Source organism: Eschrichtius robustus, chromosome 6, assembly GCF_028021215.1.
Source record: "Eschrichtius robustus isolate mEscRob2 chromosome 6, mEscRob2.pri, whole genome shotgun sequence".
NCBI classification, from domain to species: domain Eukaryota; kingdom Metazoa; phylum Chordata; class Mammalia; order Artiodactyla; family Eschrichtiidae; genus Eschrichtius; species Eschrichtius robustus.
This window is the reverse complement of record NC_090829.1, coordinates 42433397-42446220: the sequence shown is the minus strand read 5'-3', so window position 1 is coordinate 42446220 and position 12824 is coordinate 42433397. Positions and strand designations below refer to the sequence as shown.

At 37.5% G+C, this 12824-nt stretch overlaps 1 protein-coding gene across 1 annotated transcript in view; it reads right to left on the bottom strand.

Annotated features, from left to right (window-relative positions):
- The window catches only part of NMD3 (NMD3 ribosome export adaptor), a 119925-nt gene extending 118149 nt beyond the window's left edge, over nucleotides 1–1776 (bottom strand). Inside the window, exon 1 of the mRNA XM_068546193.1 lies at nucleotides 1735–1776. The gene's annotated coding sequence lies outside the window, so the exon portion shown is untranslated. The remainder of the gene's footprint in view (nucleotides 1–1734) is intronic.
- Between the last annotated feature and the right edge of the window lie 11048 nt (nucleotides 1777–12824).

Genomic DNA, 12824 nt, shown 5'->3' with positions numbered 1-12824 from the left:
GAAATTAAATTACACCTCTTTCCACCTGTTGTTCTCCAGAGCAGGGGTCCCCAACCCTCAGGCCACAGACCAGCACCAGTCCGTGGCCTGTTAGGAACCAGGCCACACAGCAGGAGGTGAGCGGTGGGTGAGCGATTGAAGCTTCATCTGTATTTACATCCACTCCCCATCGCTCACATTACCGCCTGAGCTCCGCCTCTGTCAGATCAGCAGCGGCATTAGATTCTCATAGGAGCACGAACCCTACTGTGAACTGCATGTGCGCGAGATCTAGGTTGCACACTCCTTATGAGGATCTAATGCCTGATGATCTGAGGTGGAGCTGAGGCGGTGATGCTAGCGCTGGGGAGCGGCTGCAAATACAGATTATCATTAGCAGAGAGGTGTGACTGCACAGAGACCATAATAAATCAACTGCTTGCAGACTCACAGCAAAACCCTATCAGTGAGTGGCAAGTGAAAACAAGCTCAGGGCTCCCACTGATTTTGCATTATGGTGAGTTGTATAATTATTTTATTACATATTGCAATGTAATAATAATAGAAATAAAGTGCACAATAAATGTAACGCGCTTGAATCATCCCGAAACCATCACCCCCCACCCACCCCCATCCGTGGAAAAATTGTCTTCCACGAAACCGGTCCCTGGTGCCAAAAAGGTGGGGGACCACTGCTCCAGAGCACTTGCCTGCCCAGGACTTGATCTTTTTTTTTTTTTTTTTTTAACATCTTTATTGGAGTATAATTGCTTTACAATGGTGTGTTAGTTTCTGCTTTATAACAAAGTGAATCAGTTATACATACACATACACATGTTCCCATATCTCTTCCCTCTTGCGTCTCCCTCCCTCCCACCCTCCCTATCCCACCCCTCTAGGTGGTCACAAAGCACCGAGCTGATCTCCCTGTGCTATGCGGCTGCTTCCCACTAGCTATCTATTTTACATTTGGTAGTGTATATATGTCCAGGACTTGATCTTAAGGTCTGGGGCCCAGCCCCTCCCAGACGGTGGATCTGGTTTTACTCAGGCCCTATGTCAGCACCCAGGAGAAAGGCCAGTTCTGGAGTACATACGGTATACTATTATGTGAGAGATTCCTCAGGCACTAAATAAGGAGATGAATGTTTTCTACTATCAAGACCAATGTTTTCTTCCTCCAACCAAGACCAAAAAGAAAAAAGGGGGCCGCACACCAGTAAATCAAACATGTTTTATCCACTGTGAGGGGGATGCCCAGTACGCAGGATTAAAAGGATATTGAGTACATCTACAGCAAAATTGCCTCATTTTACAATTGAGAAATCCAAGGGCCAGAGAGGAAAGTGATTTGTTCATGGACTTTCTACCAACAAGGGTGTAGCTGGGAGTAGAGGCCAGATCTCTTGGCTCCTGGCTCCTGGCTGAGTACTCTTTTTCCATCATGTGTCAGGGTGAAGGCCTTGGGTCCTTCTGGCTGAGATATGCAGTGGGGTTAACAAAAGTGCCGGCTGGAGGGGAAATAATAATAAAGTGACCAAGCGGGGGTTGGAAACACAAAGAACAGGAAATCATTTAGGATCAGAATGAGAGCACCTCATCAAAGCCAGAAACGCAGGAGAGGGTCACTCACTCTGCAGCACGCCTTGCCACCAGGGCCAGGACCACAGTGTAAAAGAGTGAGAACGGCACCAGCTGGCACAGGCTGAAAAGCTACAGGGCATCTACCGGGCAGATGGAAAGAAATGCACTTACTGTAAAGGGCTTCAGTGAAGACAGCCAGTTCTTGGGAAGATATCCCAGGCCTGGAGAAAGGAACAGACAAGGAGTGAGTCCGGGGGAGCAAGCCCCTTATGGAAAACGCCGTGGGCTCTGTCAACTTAAGGTCATTGGTGGGTCAGAGCTACAGCTAGGATGGTAACCCAGGTGGAGTCCAGGGACTTTGAGGGAAAAGCTTTGACTCTGGGGTACAGTAGGGATGGAAAACTGAAATGCCTTCAGTAGCTGGAGGCATAATAAAAATAAATGATGTGAGCAGGGTGACTAGAAGCCTTTGCCCCACCACCCCTGTCCATCCCTCTCAAAAATATACATATATATTAATAATAATAACTACCAACTTAAAGGAAGATGGATTTCTAGGTTTTGACTAATTTGAGTCTCATATCATAGTTGAGAGTGGTGGAAACTGTGGCAAACTGACAATTTTCCCAGCAAACAGAGGAGCTGCTTTTCAGTCCCAGCAAACTTCTGATCTGTCAGAATGCAAAGTCAATACTGCTAGCTTTCCAACTTCCCAATAGACACCAGAAATCTAGACGTTTATGTGTAACCTCCTGAGTTTTTACTGTTGGCAACACATGCAGATATTTTAAACCTGTGCAGACTAGGCACAGGTCCTATCTTAGAGCAGGAGCCGGGGTGGGGTGGAGTTTATATCCAAGGATCAAAAGAAACAGGCCCTGCTTCCCTAAGGGTCCTGAAGCAGATCCCCAGCTTAAAGGAAGGTTAATACAGCTACAAATCCCATATCTAGGTCTAAATCCTCATCCCTTGTGGCCAGACAGGTTTTGGAATTCAGCAGTTTTCAGATTTTTAATTTTTCAGATTTATGGGGCCCCTGCCATGGAGCATGCCCAGAGAACTCCGAGGCAGTACCCTATTAACAAACACATCAATTTTTCTGTAGCAAAGCATATAAATATTCAGAAATCAAGTGAGATAAATAAAGAGTATAAATAATCTCACATAAGTTCCAGTCAAGTTTTGCCACCAGATGAGACAGTTGCAAACTTATGAAAAAAATATTTTTTCAAAATCATTGGGATTTCAGAATTACTGATAGGAGACTGTGGACCTATTATAAGGGAAAGACAACCAATGAGTAATGGGTACATACTCCATTAATTAACAGGCACATAGAATTTATGTCTGACGACCTCTACCCTTTGGAAAATATGTTTGTATCTTTGTTAACTGGCAACATCTCTGCTATCTCCCCTTTGGCTCCAGGGAAGAGGTAGTGTTTTGCCCTTCACCACCATCCCCCTAGCTGGGGCAGGTCCTTCCCTTAATCACCTCAGCACAGCTGAGACAGGCTGTCAGGGAAGTTTAGCACAGGCAGTCACGTCCTTCCAGATGCTCTTAGAAGTGGCTTCTCTCAGAGATGCCACCCCCAGTGGGCCCTGCCTTGACTGCCTCCCAGTTGGGCTCCCAAATATCTTGATGTCTCAAGGTCCACACCAAACTCTCAACAAGGACCCAAACCAGGGGAAAAGTTCTCCTTCCTCTCTAGTTCCTGCCCCTCTTCCATGCTGAAGTTTTACACCCCAGTAATTTATAATTGTGGACCTATTATAAGAAGGGCAGACAGCCAATGAATAATGGGTACACACTCCATTATTTAGGTGGATGACTGCCAGTGGAGTTATGTTTCCCTTCAAAAGAATTCCCACCCTAACCCTCAGGGCTTTGGTTATCCTGAGCTCCACCCCCTCTCACCCCTCAGGACAATTACACATAAAACCTAGTATCAGCACAATCTGGATTATGGAATCTCAGTGGGTGTATCCACAATCCACTCTGTGCTAAACCGTACCTAGTCCAGCTCACTTCAAAGTCCCAGAGGAAGATGAGGTGTGCATATCTCTCCTGCAGCTTTAGACGTTCTGCTCCTGACTCTCTGTCATTACTCCACAAAGAAGAACATATACACAACTCCAGCGATAATAACCAAACAGAGCACGGTCTAAATCCAAATATGGAAAAGAATCCTTTCTCCTGTGGAAGACACAATTCTGCAAGGTCTTGGCTTTGCTAAAATACCTCTTTGGGGCAAGACACACCGGATTTACGTTACAAAATAAAGCACTTGGTTTAGCTTCTGAACATCTCTACTCTGATAGCCTCAGTCTCCCTCAGTAACAATATTTTTGTGTCTCTAGAGGTAGGAGCATTCCAAAACAACATACCCAAAGACAAACGGAAGTCTCTTCTTCCAATGACGATTACTGTTGAAAAACTCATAAAAGAGCTCCTCCCATTTCCAGGCTACTGAAGGTTTATAAAGATCAGCGTACTAGTCTCAACACATTCCAGGTGTGTGTGTGTGTGTGTGTGTGTGTGTGTGTGTGTGTGTGTATTATATTGTAATTAATAAGTAACTGTGGGTGATACATGATAACATGTGAATATCCTATTGCTCAATAATCCTGCAAATGGCATTATTTCATTCTTTTTTATGGCTAAGTAGTATTCCATTATATATATGTACCACATCTTCTTTATACATTCATCTGTTGATGGACACTGAGGTTGTTTCCACATATTGACAATCGTAAATAATGCTGCTATGAACATTGGAGTGCATGTATCTTTTCGAATTAGTGTTTTAGTTTTTTCGGGTAGATACCCAGAAGTAGAATTGCTGGGTCATATGGTAGTTCTATTTTTAGTTTTCTGAGTCACTTTGGAATCACGGGTTCTTTTCTAACTCAAGATAATATAACCATTACCATCATTATTCTTTTTGATGGTCAACTTATCACAAACTTGGCCAGCAGGAACAACTTTAAGCTAGCTCTTATATCCTCTGACATGTCCCCATTAATTGTGAGCACTTCCTCACGTTTGTGCACCAGACGTCTCCAACTTACTGTGTACTTTCTGTATCCCAGACTTGGAATCAGCCATTTCTCCAAAGAACCTGAGTTCCTTTCAGTGGAGAACAATATTTAGAAATCAGCATCCGCATACTAGGTATGCCCAATGTTACTGAAATATTATTGCTTCTAGGCTTTTCAGGAGCCTAGAAAATAAAAATTTCAGAGCTAGAAAATATTAAACCATGAGTTAATATTGATAACTCCAATGCAAATCAAATCAAATTAAAAAAAAAATGATTCTTCCTAACCTTCTCCTATTGCAACTGGTATCTCCATTCTGCCATAGTGAGAAAAAACCTGGTTTCCAACAATTTTCTCTAACCTATAATAGATACAAAATATTTTCAAAATTTCTTCACTGATATCATTATAAAAAACAAACCTAAGAAAAGATCAGTATTTCTCTGTAATTCTTTTTGTACTTAAAATACATTTTATTTAGGGAGTACACTGCTCAAAAGTCAGTTGAATTAATTCTTTTTTCTGAATGGCCATGGTATCAATTTGATAGTTTCATTAATTAGGTTAATTTGTGGCTGTTTGTGTTCAACATTAGGACTTGCCTTTTAAATTTTTGTTGATTTAATATGCAAAACAGTTACATGGTTCAAAAGTGAAAACTATATAAAGCACTAAGCTCAAAGAAGTTGCATTTCATTTTCAACATTTTTGTGAGTTGCTGCTTTATCCTTCCTATATTTTTTAAAATTATAAGCAAATATATATGTAGTCTTTCTCTCCTTTTCATATGTTTACATTAAATATACTCTTTTATACCTTGCTTTTTTTCATTTAACAAAATATTCCTTGAAAACACTCCATATCAGTACATAGAGATCTTTGCTGCATAGTATTCCATTGTTTGGATATACCGTCATTTATTCAACTAATCTTATATAGATGGGCATTTTAGGTAGTTCTCTATTTCTTCTCTGAAAATTGATTTGTTTAAACTTTAGTGACAATTTTGGAAATTTTTATTTTCCAAGGGAATTATTTGTTTCAACTAGGTTTTCAAATGTATTTGCATTAAGTTGTGCAGAGTGGTGTCTTAAATGTTTAACATTTTCTTCTCTTTCAATGCTTACATATCCCTTGTCATTTCTTGTTTTGTATATTTTCTCCCTTTTTTTTCTTTTCATGATTAGGTTAGTTGGTGGTTTGTCTATTTAATTGTTTTTTCAAAGAACAATTTAGATTATTTTTCCCAAAGATTTATTTATTTATTTTTCCTATTGTAATAATTAATTTCTGCTTTCTAATCTTTATTATTTTCTTCTCCCTGTTTTCTTTTGGTTTATTTTACTCTTCTCTTGCTAGGTTTGGAACTGAAATTTTAGTTCATTTATTTTTCGATCTTCAATTTTTACTGATAATATTATTTTAGGCTATTGATTTTCCTCCTATCACTGCTTTAACTGTTAATTCTTCCTCTAACCCCTATATTTCCTATAAAGTAGACTTAGATCTAGAAGCCTGATGAGATTTTTATCCAAGAATACTTCACCAATGGTGTTGTGTGCTTCAAATTACGTTTTACCACAAGGCACACATTACCAGCTGTTCTAGTTTTATTGTTGCTAAAGGTCTTCAGGTTCTGGTGGTGTTGGCCAATTTTCTCCACTTTAATGTTCCCTATCAACATTTTACCTAATATTTTTGGTAGCTAGATAGCCTTTATTTCATTAGAGGTTGCAAAATGGTGGAGGGCTATTCTATCACTGCCTCTTTATTCATTAGCTGAAATTCATCTATAAAAAAGGACTCTTCCTCATTAATTATTTCATTTATATGGGAAAGGTAGGATCCTTGATGTTTTTCCCTTTATTCATCAATGTTTAGAGTAGTGACTTAGTAATCTAGCAACCTCCAATGGTAACCAGTGTGTTTTTAAAGCAGCATCATGAATTCAGATTTATATATATTTGATGTTTCAATCCGTTGCAGTCATTATCCTGTTTTTACTTAATTTTTAAAATTTTACACTTGTATCTCTTTTCTCTTGCTGTGAAAATCTAAGTTTCTAATGGCATTAACACAACTATTTACTTGTTTGGTTTTTTTCCTACATCATGTCACTATTAGTGTTACAAAAAGAATGCAATATAAAATTTCTTTGTGGTTCTTTTTTTCTTTAGACTATATGCCACTAAGGGTATCCTATATTTTTAAATAAGGAATTATTTTCTCTATGCCGCTATGGCATCAAATTGATATATGGTTAAGTTCATTTGTTTCCATTTGTGTTCAATTTTAGGGATTTGTTTTTTCCCATTTTTGAATCATATAAACATTTATATGGTTCCAAAGCCAAAAATGCACCCACAGAACTTTTTCTTCTATCCTTGCCCCTTCATCTTGCACCCTCTCTTCCAACCTAGGAAACCGTTCTCATTAGTTTTTGATGTGTCATTTCATTGTTACCTTTTGAAAAATATCACAAATATGTTTATGATTTATTTACCCACTGTTTCTCACACAAAACGTAGCACAACATAAACACCGTCCTGCATCTTGCTTTATCTCATTTAACAATCGCCTAGTGATAGTTCCATACCAATATATAGAGGCCTCCCTCATTCCTTTTTATAGTTGCGTGGTTCTCCATTGCTTGGATGCCCCATAGTTTACTAGACCATTTCCCTATCACTGAACATTTGGGTTGTTTCCAGTTTTGTTTTTGTTTTGTTTTGTTTTTACTATAGCAAACAATGCCACCATAAGTAGCTTTATGCCTATTATAATAATTTTTATGTAATAACAATTTTATGTTATGACATAAACATAAATTGCTATATGTCATAACAATTTCATATTTTTGCAAGTATGTCTCCAGGAGACTTTCCTGGAATGAGTGGATGTTGGGTCAAAGGGTAAATGCTCATGTAATTTTTCTAGACATTGCCAAACTCCTCACCATAGTGGTTATACTACATTTTTTTGCCTTGCCACTAGCAATGAGAAGGCTTGTTTCCTCACAGCCTCACATAGTCAAAGTTTTAGATTTTTGTCAATCTGATAGGTGAGAAATGGCATCTCAGTGCAGTGTTAATTAGCATTTCTTTATTTTTTACTTTTTAAAATGTTTTTCATTGTAGTAAAATACACATAAGTTTTAACTTTTTAACCACTTTTAAGTGGACAGTTCAGTGGCATTAAGTATGTTCACATTGACTATCGTCACTGTCCATCTAGAGAACTTTCATCATCCTAAGCTGAAACTCTTATACCTATTAAACAATAACTCCCCACTCTTCCTTCCCCTCATCCCCTGGTAAGCTGTGTTCTACCTTCTGTCTCTATGTATCTAAGTATTCTAGGTACCTCATGTTAAGTGGAATCTTACAATATTTGTATATTTGTGTCTGGCGTATTTCACTTAACAGTATATCCTCAAGGTTCATCCATGCTGCAGCATGTATTAGAATTTCACTCCTCTTTAAGGCTAAATAATATTCCATAGTACGTATATGCTCCATCTTGTTTATTTATTCATCCATTGATAGACACTGGGGTTGTTTCCATCTTTTGGCTATTGTGAATAATGCTGCTATGAATATTAGTTTACAAGCATCTGTTCAAATCCCTGCTTTCAATTCTTTTGTATATATACCCAGAAGTGGAATTGTTGGATCATATGGTAATTCTATGTTTAATTTTTTGAGGAACTGTCATGTTTTTTTTCACAGCAGCTGCATGACTTTACATTGCCACCAGCAACACCCAAGGGATACAATTTCTCCACATTTTTGTCAACACGTCTTCTGGTTTTTTTGATAATAACAATCCTAATGGGTCTGAAGTGGTATTTCATTGTGGTTTTGATCTGCATTTCCCTCATTATTAGTGATGTTGAACATCTTTTCATGTGCTTATTGGTCATCTGTATATCTTCTTTGGAGAATTGTCTTTTCAAGTCCTTTGCCCATTTTTGAACTAGAGTTGTGTGTGTGCATGTGTGTGTGTGTGTGTGTGTTGTTGACTTTTAGAAGTTCTTTATATATTCTGGATATTAATCTTTATCAGATATATGATTTGCAAATATTTTTTCTCATTCTGTGAACTGCCTTTTTACTCCATTGATAGTGTCCTTTAGCATACATAAGTTTTTAATTTTGATGAAGTCCAATTTCTCTTTTTTTTCCTTTTGTTACTTATGCTGTTGGTACCATATCAAAGAAATTATTGCCAAATCTGATGTCATGAAGATTGTCCTCTGTTTTCATCTGAGTTTTTATAGTTTTAGCTTTTATGTATAGGTCTTCAATCCATTTTGAGTTAGTTTATTTATTTATTTATTTATTTATTTATTTATTTATTTATTTATTTATTTTTGACCATGACACACAGCTTGTGGGATCTTAGTTCCCTGACCAGGGACTGAACTCGGGACCTTGAAGTGAAAGCACAGAGTCCTAAACACTGGACCACCAATGAATTCCCAGTTTTGAGTTAATTTTTATATATGATGTTGGATGAGGGTCCAACTTCATTATTTTGGAAATGGATATCCAGTTCTCCCAGCACCATTTGTTGAAAAAGTCCTTTCACCATGAATGGTATTGGCACCCTTGTTGAAAATCGTCTGACCATATATATGAGGGGTTATTTCTAGGCTCTCTATTCTATTCCATTGGTCTATATGTTTGTCTTTATGCCAGTTCCACAGTGTTTTAATTACTGTAACTTTGTAATAAGTTTTGAAATCAGGAAGTGTGAGACCTACAACATTTTTCTTCTTTTTCAAGATGGTTTTTGTTATTTGGGGTCCCATGAGAGTCCACATGTATTTTAAGATGTATTTTTCTGCAAAAAATGTTAGGATTCTGATAGGGATTGCATTCAATCTGTAGATCACTTTGGGTGGTACTGAAATCTTAACAATATTAAATCTTTCATTCCATGAACACACAATGTTTTTTGCATTTATTTGTGTCTTCTTTCATTTCTCTGTGCAATGTTTTATAGTTTTCAGTATACAAGTCTTTCACTTACTTGGTTAAGTTAATTCCCAAGTATTTTTATTCTTTTTGATGCTATTACAAATGGAATTGTTTTCTTAATTTCCTTTTCAGATTGTTCATTGTAAAATATTTCTCTTACGATGGGCAGGCTGAGCACCTTTTCGTGTGTTTAAAGGCCATTTGTATTTCTTTTTCTGTGGAATTGTCTGTTCATATTTTTTACTCATTTTTCTATTGCACTGTTGGCATTTTTCTCTCAATTTTTAGGAGCTCTTTATATATGACTAATATTAGCCTTCTGGGTCGAGGTTTAAGTCACAGAGGTATACGTATTTGTCAAAAATCAGTGAACGTACAATTAAGATTTGTGTATTTCATTCTATTTAAATTTTATATCAGAAGAAACACCTTAAACAAATACTGAATTCTGGTTAATAATATACATGCATCAATATACCGGTTTGCAATTTATTTTGAAATGCAACAAAAAATAATATAGATTGACAGATGGATAGAGATAAATTACATACATGATAAAGCAAGTATCAATACAGTAAAGTGTTGCTGGTAGGATCTAGAGGGTGCATGTTCTCTACAAAATTTTTTCAAATTTGCTACATGTTTGAAAATGTTCATAATGAAATATTGGGGGAAATATTAGCCCTCTAATGATAGACATTACAAATATTTTCTCCAAGTTGTCAGGATTTTTTACTTGCTTATAGTTTTTCCTCATGAAAAGTATTCTTTTAAAAGCTTATGTATAAATGCATTTATGAATCTTTTATTGCTTCTTCATTTTGAGTCATATTTTGTGGGGTTTTCCCTTTCTTATGTTATATAGCAATTCATTCACACTTTCTTCTACTACTTGCATTATTTTCTTTGTGTGTCTGTGTGTATTTCAGTTAAGTGATTATTTTTTAAGAAATAAATCACTGTAGCTTCAGTGAAGTGCCCTGTGCCACCCTAGTCTCTGTCCCCTTACCCTTCACTACAGGTGATCACTCCTGTGCTTTGGTTATATATGTTTACTATATATGACATATATACTTATAATGCATATATAAATTTATAATACATTTATATTTACAATACATATATATATTTACAAACAATAATATAATTATGTTTTTCACATTTGTAAAACATATTCATAAATAACACCTTTCTGGAACTTGCTTTCTTTGATCAACATTATATTTTTGAAATTTATCCAAGCTGAGAGGTATAGCTCTAATCGATCCATTTTAACTATTACATGAAATTCTTCCTAAAACATGCTGCATTTATTTATCAATCCTCCCATTTGTGCATGTTAGTTTGTTTCAGATGCCTCTCAGTTAAAAGAAAGCTGTCATAAACATTGTTGTACACACCTTCCTGTGCACATGTGCATGTTTCTCCAGGGAAGACATCTAAGAGTGGAACCGCTGGTTCACAGGATATGCACATCTTCAATTTTATTAGATAAGTGATTTATACAATCATCAGCAGTGATTACTACCTGACAACTTAATATTATTGGACTTTGAAATTTCTGGCAATGAGTAGGTATAAAACTGTATCTCATTGTGGCTTTAATTTGCATTTCCTTGATTCCTATGAAAATGTGCATCTTTTCAGATATTTACTGGCCATGCAGATTTCCTCTTCTGTAAATTGCTTCTTCATACCCTTTGTGAATTTTTCTACTGCCCATTTGCATGAGCATGGGAACTGTGTAGTCACACAGGGCCCTGCACTTAGAAGGGCCTTGTGCTTTGTTTAATGCTCTGCTGGTGCTGTTTTGAAATTCTTAATAATTTCTTACAAGGGGCCCTGCATTTTCATTTTGCACTGGGCTCCACAAATTGTGTAGCTGGTCCTTAGGCTGAGCCATGTTTGAACTGAGTTTTGACAGACAAAAAGGGATTCATATAGATCTGCATTGTTCAATATGGCGGCCACTTAGCCTTATTGTTCAGTATAGCGGCTACATTAATTTAAATTAAGTAAAATTAAAAATTCAGTTCCTCAGTCTCATGAGCTTTGTAACCCTTTAGACTGTGCCCTGTGGGGAACCACTGACCATTTAAAACCAGAAGCGCATGGAAAGATCTGGGTTTGAGGAAGACAGCCCTCGTGGTAATGTGAAGGACTAGATAGGCAACTCTCAGAAGTCAGGGGAGCAGACAGAAAGCTCTGACACAAACCCAAGTGAGAAGTGAGGCTTTTGGGGGAGCGGAGGATCAGAAGGTCAGGGTCTCAGAGAGAGAAAATCCACAGGGTCTTGGTGACTGTCTGGACATGTGGAGTAATGGAGAGGGAAGAATTGAGGGTCAGACTTGGGCGACTGATAAATGGGGCTGCTTTAACCAAATCCAGAATCCAGAAGGATAAACAGATTTTATGGGAAGGTACTGAAGTTGGCTTGACACATTCTTGAGGTATTCTGGGACAGTTGTTCACCAGTCTCCCTACCTTCTAAATGAAGGTAGTGGTAGCATCTGTCCCACAGGACTGATGTATTAATAATCAACTGATGCAGGTATGTGAATACACTTTGTTAATGTTTAAGTGCCATATACATGTTATCTAGCGTCAGTCCTGTATGTATCAGAGGTCTGATGGAAGGAAGAAGCAGCGGAGGGACTGAAATACTGTCTGCGTTTGCACAAAAGGAGCACCATCCATCTAGTTCAGTGAGACAGGAGATGCTGGAGGAAAATGCTGAAGAGAATGAAAAATGTGGATAGTCAAGTAAGAAATACAGGATAACAAATCATCAATTAGAAATACACCCTAGCTGCTTCTAAACATAATAAACTGTCAAAGCTTTCCATCAAGTGGAAGAAGACGGAGTTACAATGAGATCTGGGAGAAAACACATATTAAAAAATTCAACTAAGCAATTAGTAGCAGCATTTACTGTAGATTAGAAACCCTCTCCAGAATTACTTCTGCCTTGGAACATACACAGCATATATCCCAAACCGCTGTTGCTTTTTTTTTTTTTCTTTTCACTTGATAGCATATATTTATTGGATTTGTTTTTCTCCCCTTAACCTCACTCTTAATGGGTTTGGATTTTTAACATTCTCCCTTCCTCCACTTATTAATTTTTTTTTATTGGAGTATAATTGCTCCACAATGTTGTGTTAGTTTCTGCCGCACAGCGAAGTGAATCAGTCATACGCATACACATCCCCACCCTCTTGGACCTCCCCGCCTGCAC